The sequence below is a fragment of the Furipterus horrens genome, unplaced genomic scaffold (genome assembly GCF_987537825.1).
Source record: "Furipterus horrens unplaced genomic scaffold, mFurHor1.1.pri manual_scaffold_17, whole genome shotgun sequence".
NCBI classification, from domain to species: Eukaryota; Metazoa; Chordata; class Mammalia; order Chiroptera; family Furipteridae; genus Furipterus; species Furipterus horrens.
The window spans coordinates 71802712-71818136 of NW_028327187.1; the positions used below are offsets into that span (position 1 = coordinate 71802712).

Below are 15425 nucleotides of genomic sequence, written 5' to 3' on the forward strand. Positions count from 1 at the left end.
TGATATAACAAAATTGAGTTTTCTGATCCTTGAGCATGATATATTATTTCCATGTATTTAGGTCTTCTTTAATTTCTTAGCAGTGTTTTATAGTTTTTAGTGTATGGATCTTGTGTACATTTTGTTAAATATATCCCTAAATATTTCATTTTTATGTTATACAAATGATATTTTATATTTTAGTGCCCATTTGTTCATTACTAACAATACAAATACAAATAATTTTTATGTTGACTTGGGTATCATGCATCCTTACTAAATTTACTCATTCTGATAATTTTCTGTAATGTTCTTAGACTTTTATTTTACATACGTGATCATGCCATTTACAAGTACACTTCCAATATGTTATGCCTTTTATAAGGTTGGTGCAAAAGTAATGTCCGATTTCAAGGTCTGTTTTAAAAATGAAAAAGCCCATGATTATGAAAATATTTATTTGTTAACATAACCTCCTTTGCTTTCTAGAACCTCATTCCATGTGTCAACTAGCTTATAAATGCCATGCTTGTAAAATTCTTTAGGTTTTGAAGGAAAATATGAACCCAACTCATTTTCAGCCTCTTCTCTTGATGTCAACCTAAGACTATCAAAATGGTTCTGTAGTCCCCGAAACAAGTGATAATCAGAAGGAGCAAGGTCAGGGGAATATGCGGGATGAAGCAATATTTTCCAACCAAGCTCTTTCAAGAAATGTTTGGTGAGTCAAGCTCTGTGAGAACCAGCATTGTCGTGATGTAAGATGACACCCTTTCTTTTGACTAGGGAGTGTCGCTTTTGGTTCAAAGCTGCTTTCACATTCCAAAGTTGTTCACAGTAAAGATTAGCAGTAATTGTTTGATTGTTGTTAACAGTTCGTAATGGACAATTCCTTCCATATCCCACCATAGACTCAACGTGATCTTCTTTGGATGAAGTCCTCCTCTCTGTTGTTGAACTCTTCTTCCTCCTTGACTGATCCATGAACAGTGGCGTTTAACGTTATGGTAAAGGATCCACTTCTTAGCACCTGTAACAGGCCTGCCTAAAAATGGTGCCTTGTTCTTGATCCTTGCACCTTGTCCCCCATTTTCTCCCTTCCCCCTCCCTGCTTATGACCCTCCATATGATTTTCATATCTATGGTTCTGTTCCTGTTCTAGTTGTTCGCTTATTTTTTTTTTTTTTAGGTTCAGTTGTTGATAGATGTAAGTTTGTTGTCATTTTAATGTTCATGGTTTTGAGCTTCTCTTTCTTAAATAAGTCCCTTTCACATTTCATATAATAACGGCTTGATGATGATGAACTCCTTTAGCTTTACCTTGTCTGGGAGGCACTTTATCTGCCCTTCCATTCTAAATTACAGCTTTGCTGGATAGAGTAATCTTGGTTTTAGGTCCTTGCTTTTCATCTCTTCGAATAATTCTTTTCAATCCTCTCTTGCCTGCAAAGTTTATTTTGAGAACTCAGCTGGCAGTCTTATTTAACTCCTTTGTAGGTAACTCTGCTTTTCTCTTGCTGCTTTTAAGATTCTCTCTTTATCTTTAACCTTCAGTATTTTAGAGATGATGTGTCTTGGTGTGGTCCTCTTTGGGTCCAACTTGTTTGGGACTCTGTGCTTCCTGGACTTCTAAGTATTTCTTTCACCAAATTAGTGAAGTTTTCTTTCCTTGTTTTTTCAAACAAGTTTTCTTTCTTTCTTTCTTTTTTTTTTTTCTTTTCTTTTTTGGTTTTTCAATTACAGTTGTCCCATTTTTCCCCCATTGCTCCTCCTCACCCAGGCAAACAAGTTTTCAATTTCTTGTTTTTCTTCTTCTCTTTCTGGCACCTCTATGATTCAGATATTGGTACGTTTCAAGTTGTCCAAGAAATTCTTAAACCTCTCCTCATATTTTTCAATTCTTGTTTCTTCATTCTGTACTGGCTGACTCTTTATTTCTTCCTTATGTTCGAATTTGTTTATTTGAACCCTGGCTTCCTTCCTTTCACCATTGGTTTCTTTTCTTTTTTTAAAGCTTTATTGGTTATGCTGTTACAGTTGTCCCAATTTTTTGTTCCTCTCCACCCAGTGACCCCCTCCCTTCAGTAGTCCCTCCCCCCTTAGTCCATGCCAATATCTTCCTGTCTACTCCAATCCCTCCTACTATGCTTCTTAATTTCTGTACCATCTCCCTCCCTTTTCCCCCTTCCCCCTCCCTGCTGACCTCTCCACATAATGATCCCCATACCTATAATTCTTTCCCCACTCTCGTTGCCTACTTAGTTTGCCTTTGTTTCAGTTCCCTAGCTTCTGTTGTTGGTTGTTGTGATACAGTTTTCATTTTAACGTTCATAGTTTTTTTAAGTATATTTTATTGATTATGTTGTTACAGTAGTTCCAGTTTTTTTTCCCTTTGCTCCTCTTTACCCAGTAACCCCTTCCCTCCAACAATCTCACCCCCCCTAGTTCATGTCCATGGGTCATGCATATATGTTCTTTGCCTTCATCTTTTCCTATATTATTCTTAACTTCCCCCTGTCTATTTGGTATCAATTGATTATGCTTCTTAATCCCCGCACCATATCCCCATTTCTCCCCCTCCCCCCTCCCAGCTGATAACCCTCCAAATGATCCCCATACATATGATTCTGTTTCTATTCTGGTTTGCATAGTTAGATTTTGTTTTTATTTTTTAGATTCAGTTGTTGATAGTTGTGAGTTTGTTGTCATTTTAGTGTTCATAGTTTTGATCTTTTTCTTAAGTAAGTCCCTTTGACATTTGATATAATAATGGCTTGGTGATGATGAACTTCTTTAGCTTTAACTTGTCTGGAAACCACTTCATCTGCTCTTCCATTCCAAATGATAGCCTTGCTGGGTAGAGTAGTCTTTGTTGCATACTGCCTTTCATCACTTTGAATACTTCTTGCCAGTCCCTTCCTGCCTGCAAAGTGTCCTTTGAGAAATCAGCTGATAGACAACTCTCCGCCTCTATCTTGCTGCCCCCAGGACTCTATCTTTATCTTTCACCTTTGGCATCTCAATCATAATGCGTCCTGATGTGGTTCCCTCTGGGTCCAGGTCGCTCGGGATCCTCCATGCTTCCCAGACCTGTAAGCCCATTTCCTTCACAAAATTTGGGAAGTTTTCCTCATTTTTTTCAATTCTTGCTTCCTCATTCTGTACTGGTTGACTGTTTTTTTCTTCCTTATATTCCAAATAATTGATTTGAACCCTAGTTTCCTTCCCTTCACCACTGCTTTTGTGTGGATTTTCCTTCGTTTCATTCAGCATAGCCTTCACTTCTCTTATGTGTTTGCCATACTCAAGCATATCTGTCAAGCCTTTGAGCATCTTTATCACCAGTGTTCTGAATTCTGCATCTGTTAGGTTGTGTGTCTCCTCATCTGTTAGGTTGACTATCTCCTTGTCGCTTAGTTCTCCCACTGGAACCTTGATCCGTTTCCCCTTTTGGGCCATACTTCACTCTCTCTTCATTCTGACAGGCTCCTGTGTTTGTTTGCCTCCATGTCCCAGGTACAGCTGTTGCTCCTGCTACGTTGAAAGTAGCAGAGCCTTAGGGATTTGTCAGTACAGGGCAACCTGTTTCACCATGTTCTAACGATCTGTGTGGGGGAGGGGTCTCAGAGGGAACAATGCCGCTTTCCCAGCATTCGCCCCTTTTCTAGGCACCTCCCACATCCGCACCAGACTGGCACCCCTCTGGCTGTTGCCCTGGCTGTCATTCTCAGAGTGGGTGGGTCTGCGGACGTCATAGGACCATGGGGGACCCTTTCAACAAGCAGAATCTACTGAAAGACCAGCAGTTTCTGTCTCCACCTAAACTCCCACTGGTCTGCACAGTCAGAAGCAATGAGGCTTGATTTTTCCCAGTGCTGGGACCGTGAGCTTCTAGGTCCAGTGAGAAGATGGGAACGCTCCCCAGGTGTCCCTCCTGACTTTAAAACGTGTGACTGTGCTTTCTGCTGGCCTGCCGCCGCCGCCGCTATCATACTGTATCCTCTCAACCCCGGCTCCTCCCCTCCTACCTGTCTGAATATTTCTTCTTTATATCTTTGTTTGCTGGACTTCCATGCAGTTTGATTTTAGTTGTGGAGGGAGTTGCAGCATGTCTGTCTATGCCTCCATCTTGGCCAGAAGTCTTAATATTTATAGTTTTGATCCTCTTTCTCCTAAACAAGTGCCTTTAACATTTCATATAACAGTGGTTTGGATCTGATGGACTCCTTCAGTTTTACTTTGTCCTGGAAGCACTTTCTCTGCCCTTCTATTCTGATGACAGCTTTGATGGAGAGAGTAATCGTGGTTGTAGATTTTTGCTTTTCATTACTTTGAATATTACTTGTCAGTCCCTTCTTGCCTGCAGAGTTCCTTTTGAGAAATCAGCTGAGAGTCTTATTGGGACCGCTTTGTACATAATTCTCTTCTTCTCTCTTGCTGCTTTTAAGATTCTCTCTTTATCCTGAACTTTTGACTTTTTGATTATAATGTGTCTTGGTGTGGTTCTCCCTGGGTCCAGTGTTTTTGGAATTCTCTGTGCTTTCTGGACCTGTAAGTCTATTTCCTTCCCCAAGTTAGGGAAGTTCTGCTTCATTATTTTTAACACATTTTTTTTTCAATTTCTGGTTCTTCTTCACCTTCTGGCAACCCTATGATTTGGATGTTGGCCTGCTTACAGCTGTCCCATAGGTTTCTGAGCCTCTCCTCATTTTCCTCACTTTTCATTTCCTCTTTCTGCACTGGTTGACTGTTCCTTCCCGATGTTCCAAATTGTTGATTTGATCCCTGGTTTTCTTTCCGTCACCAGTAGTTTGGTATGTGTTTTTGTTCATTTCATCAGGACTAGCCTTCATTCCTTCCCCGTCTTGTTTAAGATCTGATGTTATGTCTGTAAGCATTTTTATAACCAAAGCTCTGAACTGTGCCTCAGAAAGATTTCCTACCTGCTGCTTCATCAGATTAGATATGTGCTGTCTGGTCAGCTGCGTCACCGGGATCTCTCTCATGATCTGTGCCATCCTGACAGTTTTGTGTTTACCTTTGCTTCCTGGGTGGGCCTATCACACATACTACACGACAGGGGGCTGAGCCCCGTGCACCTGTCACAACCGGGCGGCCCTTCTCACCACACTGTCGTATTTTCTGTGGAGTTGCGCGTGCAAGTTGGATTCCTGCTGTTCACTCTCCGCTGAGAGATTGGGAGCCTCCTCTTCCATCCCCACTCACTCCTGGCCTCACAGTCCAAGGCAATGGGGGTCTGCCTTCCCTGCCATTGGAATTGCAAGCTGATGGGTCTGGTCTGCAGCTGAGGGTGTTCCCCAGGCACTTCTTTCCTCCCCTTAAATATGGGTGTCTGTGCTTACCGCCATCCCACTGCTGCCTCCCCCAGCACAGCTTGACCGCTCCGCACTGGATTCACCTGTCCTACACATCTAGACGAGCACCGCTTCTTTATAACTTGATACGTTGGACTTCTATTTATTTTCTGGAACTTCTGGTTATTTCTGTTTTTGCGGTTGTTGTATACCTTCTTAGTTGTAGAGGGAGACAGAGCATGTCAGTCTAGGCCTCCATCTTGTCCGGAAGTCTCCTGTGTGTGTTTGCCTCTGTGTCTTAGGTAGAGTTGTTCCTCTTGTTACATTGTAAGGGATGGAGCCTTAGGGATTCGTCAGTACAGGGTGACCTGTTTCACTATATTGTGTCGCTGTATGTGGGGGAAAGGTCTGAGAAGGAACAATGCCACTTGCCCAGCACTCGCTCCTTTTCCAGGCACTTCTTCCACTTCCTGCATGCAACGGTTGCCCCTCTAGCTGTTTCGCTGGTGATGGTTCCCAGAGCCGGTGGGTTTGCATACGTTCTAGGACTGTGGGGCCCTCTAAATGGACTCTCCTGAGAGATGGGCAGTTTCTTCCGCCGCCCCAACTCCTACTGGTTTTCACAGCCAGAAGCAATGATGCTTTATTTTCCTGGCACTGGAATCGTGTGCTGCATGGTCTGGCCTGGGACAGGGATCACTCCCCAGGTGTCCCTCCAGGCTTTTATAATGTGTGACTGCACTTTCCACCAGCCTTGCTGCCACTGCCACTGCCAGCACACCACATCTTCTCTGCCCCTCCCACCTGTCTGGATGAGTATTAATTCTTTATATCTTTGTTGGATTTCATGTAGTTTGATTTTCTGGTAATTTTGGTTTTTTGTTTTGAGGTAGATGTAATCCTTCTTGTGGTGGTGGAGGGAGGTGAAGTGTATCTACCTACATTTGGCCAGTTGTCTCTCATTATCCTAAGAAGCTACATCAGTGCTGGTTAATTTAATAGATGTTTAGTGAATGCTTATAGATGGATTGACAAACTAAATTGTTCTGACTGTAACCACATGATCACTTTGTAGATTGTTAATTTCTGTAGCTAACCTCTTTGTTATGATTTGGATTGTGTCCCTCAGAGAGACATGTTGATAAGCTTAATTCCCAGTACTCTGGAATGTGATTATTTGGAAACAAGGTCAGTGTAGATATAACTAGTTAAGGTCATACTGGAGTAGGATGGACCCTTGATCCAGTATGACTGGTGTCCTTACAGGAGAACACTATGTAGAGACACACAAAGAAGGTCATGTGATGACAGATATGGCAATTGAAATGCTGTGGTTGGAACCACCAGAAGCTGGGTAGGCAGAAAGGACCTTCCCCTTGAGCCTGCAGGGAAGCATGGCCCTGCTGACATCCTGATTTTAGGCTTGTAGCCTATAGAACCGAGAAAGAAGAAATTTCTTTTGTAAGTTATTCAGTTTGTGGCACTTTATTACAGTAGCTCCAGGAAACTCAGACACTGCCCATCCATTCTCTTTCCTTTCCCCCCTTGCTGCTTGAATTAGTATGTTGACAATGCTGACTTTCAAACTCATTTCATCTCAAGTGGTCAATTGGCCTACATTTTATCCCATTAGCCATCTTCTCAATCTAGTTTGATTAAATTTACACCCACACACACATCTACTGCAAAATCAGACAAAGGTGTTGGAAAATCTGGCAGAAAAAATCCATTGCAATTCTTATGTGTGTGCTGGAATTAGAAGACATTTAGAAGCTTGTTCATAATATTACCGTTTGTAATAGCAAAACCTGGAACCAGTTCAAATGATCACTGAGAAGAGAATGGCAAACAAAGTGTGGAACAATGCAGCAGTGAAAATGAGTAAAGCACAACTTCACCCATCCACGTTTAGGGCTCTCACAACAATGCTGTGTGAGAAAAGCAAGGGGCAGAAGAATGTTAACAATTTCAGTTATATATAAAAGCTCAAATCGAACATACTATTTAGAAATATATACTACATAAGTGGAAAAGTTATACAGAGATGCAAAGGAGTTATAAAAACAAAAATCAGCCCTAGAGAGTGAGCTGGAGTACCTTTAATGGCTGAAAACAGAAGTCTCTAAAGTCATGAAAGTTTTATGAGGTTGATGTTATATTCATTTATTCATTGACTTAGTGCTCAAGCTCCTCTGTGCTGGTGCCTCAATGTGAAATAGCCCTTGCCCTTAAGAAGCTCAGATTTACTAGAAAGACCAAAAGATGTCAATGGGTAAACAGAGTACAGCAGGAGAAATGAAATATTAGAAATTTGTACAAGGTATGGAGAAGTGATGTGTGTGCATGCCTTTAGTTCCTTTCTGTTCCTCCCTCTCCACCACTAATTCCAGTTGGAGGAACCTTTGTCAGTAATGCCCAGTCTGAGAAGGTCCTTGGATAGTAAGATGTTTTGAACTGGCACTTTCATTACTATCATAGCTATGACTGTCTACATATTTACTCTTACCATCAACAATTACAGTTTAACTTTTGCTTAAGGTACTTTTTACTTATAAATTCAAGGTGTACTTTTTGGGAACAGTTTCTTACAGGGCAAAATAGTTAAACTACACTGCTGTCATGAAGCAGATCAGCTGGGTTCATGAGTTTGGGAATTGGCAGGTGGATAGGGAACTTGATCTTGTTCCTATTTTAAAACTTTGTTTACTGGTAGGTATCTTACGGTTACAAAATCCATTGGCAAATTTAAAGATCTGTTTAAATGTATGTAATATTATTACTAGGTAGCCTTTTTACATTAAAAAAGTTAACCTGATGGTGGTTGACTTTTTAATAGTTTATTTAGCATACTGATTTCAATTTATGAAGCATTTCTAAAGTTACTGTGTTTCATAGCCACAGCTCATGCCTCTAAAGCCATTCAGCTGTCTTGAAGATAGGCCATTTGTTCAGAGGGTGGTGATTGGACTAACTCAAATCCATTACTAACCACTGGAAAAAATTATTCAAAATGCATTCTCCCCTGGGTCTGAATTATACTGTTTTTAGCCAAAGGTCTTTGCAATGTATAAAGAAGTAAAAGTAAGTGTATTATGACCTTTAAAATGAATAAATACTAAAATGATTCAAAGTGTGGGTTTATAAATGAAATATACTTAATATTTCATAATTTCCAAAGAAGACTCATCAAAACAAATCCCCTTTAGACCTGAGGTTTGCTATTGCCAAGACAAAACATAATGCATATGTTTTGGGTGTGTCTATTTGGAAAATAAGCAACTTACTTTGACAGGGGGCTACTGTTTTGGAATAAATAGTTAGATTTACTCTAAGAAACCTCTAGTGTATTTCTAGATCCTTGAGTTAGAATAAAAGGTAATGACGTGAGCTCCATGTTAGGGATCCCATGGAAAGTTTCCCTGAGCTTGGAGACAAGCATTTAATTTTTTAATGGAAGTAGGCATGCTTTGAGGATAAACTGCTTTAAGGCTGTTCAGAGCCTTGCCAAGATTATAAGCATCATCTTAGAAAATGTATATGTAGAGTGGTTAGACATTGTTAGATGTCATGCATTTTTGTGAAGAATCCAGCCAAGTATATTAGTTCCAGCTTGGGGAATGACTTTAGAACTCATCAAAACATCGCCAGAAATGGCAGAGGAGTGAGGGGAGGCTACGCTTGTTTCTTCCTGAGACCTCTCTGTAATTTAGGCTGATTGTGGACAGAACATCTCAGTTAATATCTGGATACTGGCAGGAGTCGAGTCTTGGTGCTGCTGGCAGCAGAGGAAATGGTCTCGGAGTGACCTGTCTGGTGAGGATCACAGAGGAAAAAGGGGTGAGACACAAGATATGGCTGGATTGGCTCCCCTGGTTGTGGCTGGCAGTGCATAAATATATTTTTAGTGCCCCTAAGTTTCCCCTGAGAGGAGTCAGGGGTGGAGAGCGAGGCTCTGCCCACTGGTAGAGCCAGCAGTGGGCCAGGTGGCATCTGGCTCTGAGAGGCAAGGAGCAGCATATTCTGTGCGTGTGTGTGTGTCTGTGTGTTCTTTTTATTGTTTTTGCGGATCGGGGAGGAAAAGCTAGGGGCAGAGTGAGATTCTTGAGGAGCCCACATGCAGGAGCGTACTCACCCAATTCCCGCCCCACTCCCCAACTCCGACCCGGGTTGCGCATGCAAGAGGACCCGGGTCCGCGACCGCTGGCATGCAACCATCCCGCCCGCGGCCTGCCCATACCGTGGCCGATGCACAGAAGTGCCTGTGGCCCACCCACCCTGCTGTGCAATGGGCCCGCCCTCAGCCCATTGCACCCAGCCGGTGGATAGTGAGCGCCTGCAGCCTGCCAACCGCTGAACACTGCCCTCTTTGGAGCTGCATGCTGTGGGACACCGCTGGCCCACCCCCAGCCTGCGAAAGGGAACAACTCTCCCCTGGCTGTAGACAAAGGAGGGTGAAGTGAACTAGAAGCGCTTTGGAGAGTTTTGGGTGCTGGGTATGGAGAAAGAGCTGGGGGAGTAGTGGACTAGAACGCAATGCTGTGGGTGAAATCTATTACACAGACTACTCCCCTCCAAGTGACATCAGCCAGAGACAGCAGCTCAACAACTGTGTGTAAGAAAGTCACACCACAAAGCAAGAAATAAAAGCAGGTCAATATAAGAAGCAGAAACAAACAAGAAGAGTAACCTCAAAGGGGTAGACGAAGAACACCCCATCAAAAGTAAAGGAGGAATTCCCAGAAGGAGGGATAGATGAAATAGAGGCAAGCAAACTATCAGACATGGAATTCAAAACAATGGTAATGAGGAACCTCAATGAACTCAACAAACTCAGAGAAAACTACAGTGAACTCCAGGGAAACCACAAAGAACTCTAGAGAAGCTACAAGGAACTTACTGAGAACTACACCAGCATGAAAAAGGACATAGAAACTATCAATAAGAGCCAGGAAGAAATGAAGAACACAATTTCTGAACTGAAGAACACAGTATAAGGAATCAAAAGCAGGCTAAACAAAGCAGAGGATCAGATTAGTGAGTCAGAGGACAACGTAGAAAAAAATTCCCAGACAGTGTAACAAAATGAAAAAAAAAGACTGAAAAAGAATGAAGAGAGTGTAAGATAGCTGCAGGACAACATGAAACATAATCGTCGTCGTCGGCAGCCGTCCGTCTCGAGAGACGATGGTGTAGCTTCTTAAGAGTCCATCTGCACCGCCGAGAATGGCTGTGCAGTCCGACTCGGGAGTGACATGGTATCTGTCTCCTCCCGTGTTGAATCGACATCTTGCGATGACGCTGAAGCTACAGAGCCTGGGCAGGGTAATATGGAGGGTCTGCTGTTGCCCATGCAGCAGACCCCCCCTCTCTTCGCAGCTGAAGGGTCCAAGGGAAAGACGGAGTCGATACAGCTTGGGTTCAGGTGCGCCGCAGGAGTTGCCGGTGTTGATCACAACATCAAACCGCCTTAGGGACTCCGGCTCCAGATTTTCTGTCGGGGTTTACTCCCTTAGCCTTTCCCCTGAAGAGGTATGCCGCAAGGCAGCGGAGGTTTTTTGGAGTCAGAGTTTTCCTTCTCTGATGTGCCCTGACTGGAAGATCGAACCAGCGACACTTAGCTCGCAGGCCGACGCTCAATCCACTGAGCTAAACCAGCCAGGGCTATAATATCTATATAATAGGGATACTGGAAGGAGAAGAAGAGGAGCAAGGGGTAGAAAACCTGATTGAAAAAGAAATGACAGAAAACATCCCAAACTTGAGGAGAGAAAAAGTCTCACAAGTCCAGGAAGCACAAAGGGTCCCAATGAAGATGGACCCAAGGAGGCCCACTCCAAGACACATAATAATTGAAATGTCAGTATTTACAAAGAGAGAATCTTAAAGGCAGCAAGAGAAAAACAGCAAATAATATAGAGGAGCTCTGATAAGACTATCAACTGATTTCTAAACAGAAACACTACAAGCCAGAAGGAAATGGCAAAAAATATTTCAAGCAATGAAAAACAAAGGCCTACAACCAAGATTACTCAGCAAGGCTCTCTTTCAAAATGGAAGGTGAAATAAGCAGTTTCCCAGGCAAAGGAAGACTGGAATAATACATCTTCACCAAATCAGAATTGCAAGAGATGCTAAAGGGAATGCTTTAAGAAAAAGAAGAAAAAGAAAGAGGGAGAGGAACGCAGGTACAAAGGGAAATGAATAAATACCTGTCAATAATGACCTTAAATGTAACTGTATTAAATGTTACAATGAAAACACACAGGAAGCAGGACTTCCAGCCAAGATGGAGGCCTAGACAGACATGCTGGGTCTCCCTCCACAACTAAGAAGGCATACAACTACCTCAGAACTAGAGACAACAAGAAATTCCAGAAAATCGAGCTGCATGGAAGTCCAACAAACAAAGATAGAAAGGAGAAATACTCATCCAGACAGGTAGGAGGGGTGGAGCCGGGACGGAGAGGACACAGTGTGGTGGCGGCAGCGGCAGTGGCAGGCCGGTGAAAAGTGCACTCACACATTTTAAAAAGTAGGAAGGGACACGTGGAGAGCACTCCCAGCACCAGACCAAACCACACAGCTCATGGTTCCAGCATCGGGGATAAGAAAAAGTCATGTATCTGACTGTGAAAACCAGTGGGGGTTGGGCTGGGTTCAGAAACTGCCAGTCTCTCAGCAGAGTCCCTTGTTTAAAGGGCCACCATGGTCCTAGAACATCCCCAGATCCACCCACTCTAGAAACAACAGCCAGGGAAACAGCTAGAGAGGCGCCAGTTCCATATGGAAGTGGAAGAAGTGCCTGAAAAGGGGGCGAGTGCTGAGCAAGCAGCATTGTTCCCTCTCAGACCCCACCCCCATGCAAAGCGCCACAGTGTGGTGAAACGGGTTGCCCTGTACTGACGAATACCTGAGTCTCTACCCCTTACAACGTAACAGGTGTGACACCTCTACCTAGGACATAGAGGCAGACAAACATAGGAGCCTGTCAAGATGAGGAGACAGAGAAGTATGGCCCAAAAGAGGGAACAGATCAAGGTACCAGTGGGACAACTAATCGACGAGGAGATAGGCAACCTAACAAAAAAGGAGAAAGCCAACCTAACAGATGCAGAGTTCAAAAGACTGGTGATAAAGATGCTCACAGACATGACCGATATGCTTAAGTATGGCAAACGCATAAGGGAAGAAGTAAAGGCTATGCCAAGTGAAACGAAGGAAAATCCACACAAAACCAGTAGTGAAGAGAAGGATACCGGGGTTCATATCAATGACTTGGAATATAACGAAGAAAAAGTCAACCAGTACAAAAATGAGGAAACAAGAATTGCAAAAAATGAGGGGAGGCTTAGGAACCTCAGGGACAACTTTAAGTGTGCCAACATCCGAATCATATGCGTGCCAGAAGGAGAAGAGAAAGAGCAAGAAATCGCAAGTTTATGTGAAAAAATAATGAAGGAAACTTCCCTAATTTGGAGAACGAAATAGACATACAAGTCCAGGAAGCACAGAAAGACCCAAAGAACCTAGCCCCAAAGAGCGCCATACCAAGACACATCATAATTAAAATGCCAAAGGTTAACGCTTTGAGTGCCATGAGTAATTGTTAAAATTCATGTGAGAAATGCCAGGCTATTTTGCTGAGAAATGCAGAGTTTATGAAAAATATCTATAAAAACATTATTATTAATAATAATTTGCTGAGAATTTTACTACATAGAGTAAATACACTCTTCTTTAGTAAGCAGTGTTCTTTGATGCAATTCAGCAAACACTTATTGCATTAAAATTATTTTATTAAAACAATTACTTTAGAAAAAATAAATTCTATCCTTCAATATGGCTTTTGAAGTATAATATATGGCATAATATAAGACCTATGATTATAATTTGAAAAAACACATAGCAACATGGATAAGAAGGAAGAAGTATGCCAAATATTGCATAAATTTTTGAAAAACAAAGAAAACTTCATAGTGTACAAAATAAATGAACACAAACACCATTCACACTAGAGACATATATCAATAGATATCAACAGTGAAAAACAGTTTATAAACAAAAATGAAATGCAAAAACTATACAATAATAGTAAAATGTTTATTAACATTCGTGGTTATCGACGCATCTTGGGTGTAGCCCTTTGTCACATCTCACACATACTGTTCTCAACCTGATTCTTCTTTCCAGTGTTGAACATTCCTTACACAATCTTAGCTTGCTTTCTGGAAGCATTTTTATGCCATAAACATGAGAGGGACCTGGTGGATTTTCTTCATTGCTGAATTTGTTAACAGTGTCTCTAAGCTCATGCCATTCTCTGGCAAGCTCTTCTATTCTGGAGGTGTTGAATTTCAATCGAGACATTGGTTTGTACTCACTTAAATTTTTTCCTTATAAAGAATGTATGCATTCAGCAGCATTCTTGATAATACATCGAACACAACCTTCTTCCAATGCTTTAGTCTTCTTCTTTCATCCAAATACACGTAAAGCATCATATCATACACACTGCATAAAAATTTCAACAATTATTACAAAGGTAACGGAAATTAAAAGGACTGTTTAAAATGTAAGTAAAAATAATGACAGAACTAATATGTCAGTATTTGAACAAGCGTAAAAATTCGAAATTTGGATCAACAGGAGAAAAAATAATATGAATACATAACCTGAGGTACAGAAAAAGAGAACAAAACATACAATACAAATATTTCATAGTTATTTACATTTATAGCCATTGAAAAAAGAGTAGCTGGGAGCAATGCTGGCACTTTTGGAAAAATTTGTAAGCATCGCTAACAATGACATTGGCACTCAAAGGGTTAAAGATAGTTTTAAAAGCAGCAAAAGCAGAGAGTTACCTACAAAGTGGGGTGCCTATGAGACTATCACCTGATTTCTCATAAAAACTTTGGAGGGTAGAAGGGACTGGCAAGAAGTATTCAATGTGATGAAAAACAAGGATTTACAACCAAGACTACTCTATCCAGAAAAACTATCATTTAGAATGGAAGGGCAGATAAAGTGCTTCCTAGAAAAGGTAAAGCTAAAGGAGTTCATCATCACCAAGCTATTATTATATAAAATGTTAAAGTGACTTGTTTATAAAAAAGATCAACACTATGAACATTAAAATGGCAAAAAAAATAAAAACTAACAAATAACAACTGAGTTTAAAATATATTAGAAAAAAACTAAACAACTAGAACAGGAACACAATCATAAGTGTGGGAATCATTTGCAGGGTTATCAGCTGGGAGAGGGAAGGGGAGAAATGGGGAATTATGCAGGAATTAAGAAGCATAATTGGTTGGTACCAAATAGACAGGGGTAAGTTAAGAATAATATAGGGAAGGGTGAAGCCAAACAACTTACATGCACGATCCATGGACATGAACTAAGGGGGTTGGGATTGCTGGAGGGAAGAGGGGTACTGGGAAGAGGGGAGCAAAGGGAAAAGAAATTGGGACTACTGTAACAACATAAGCAATAAAATATACTCAAAAAAAGACATAGGGTAGCAGAATGGATAAGAAAATTTGACCCACATATATGCTATCTACAAGAGACCCACTTCAAAACAAAAGATCTACACAGACTGAACATGAAGGGATGAAAAAAAGTATTCCAAGCAAATACACATGAAAGAAAAAACTGGGGTAGCAATAGTTATATCAGACAAAACCGATGTCACAGCAAATTCCATAAACAGACAAGAAGGACATTTCATAATACTTAAGGGAGCAATCCATCAAGAAGATATAATCCTGGTAAATATATATACACCCAACATAGGAGCACCTAAAAAATATATGTAAAATCCTGGAAGACTACAGAAGGATATCAACAGCAACACACACATATATAGTAGGGGACTTTAACACCCCATTGTGAACAATGGACAGACCTTTGAAGCAAAGAAACACCAAGGATGTTTAGGCATTGAACAACACTCTAGATCAAATGGACTTAGTTGATAAATATATAGAACTTTTCGCCCCAAAGAAGCAAAGTATACAGTCTTTTCAGTGCACACGGAACATTTCCAAAGGTAGGCCACATGATAGGACTCAAAACAAGCTTCAACAAATTCAAGAAAATTGAAATTATATCAAATATCTTCTCAGA

The 15425-nt window shown here is 41.4% G+C and overlaps 1 protein-coding gene across 4 annotated transcripts in view; it reads left to right on the forward strand.

Moving 5' to 3' along the window:
* The window catches only part of MTM1 (myotubularin 1), a 171860-nt gene that overhangs the window by 11159 nt on the left and 145276 nt on the right, over positions 1-15425 (forward strand). The window contains exon 2 of one of the 4 annotated variants that reach the window (XM_090263986.1): positions 891-986. The exons of 2 other annotated variants lie outside the window; for them this stretch is intronic. The gene's annotated coding sequence lies outside the window, so the exon portion shown is untranslated. Of the gene's footprint in view, positions 1-890; positions 987-9004; positions 9132-15425 lie in introns of all 4 variants that reach the window. One more of the 4 variants, XM_090263987.1, reaches the window with a different exon arrangement.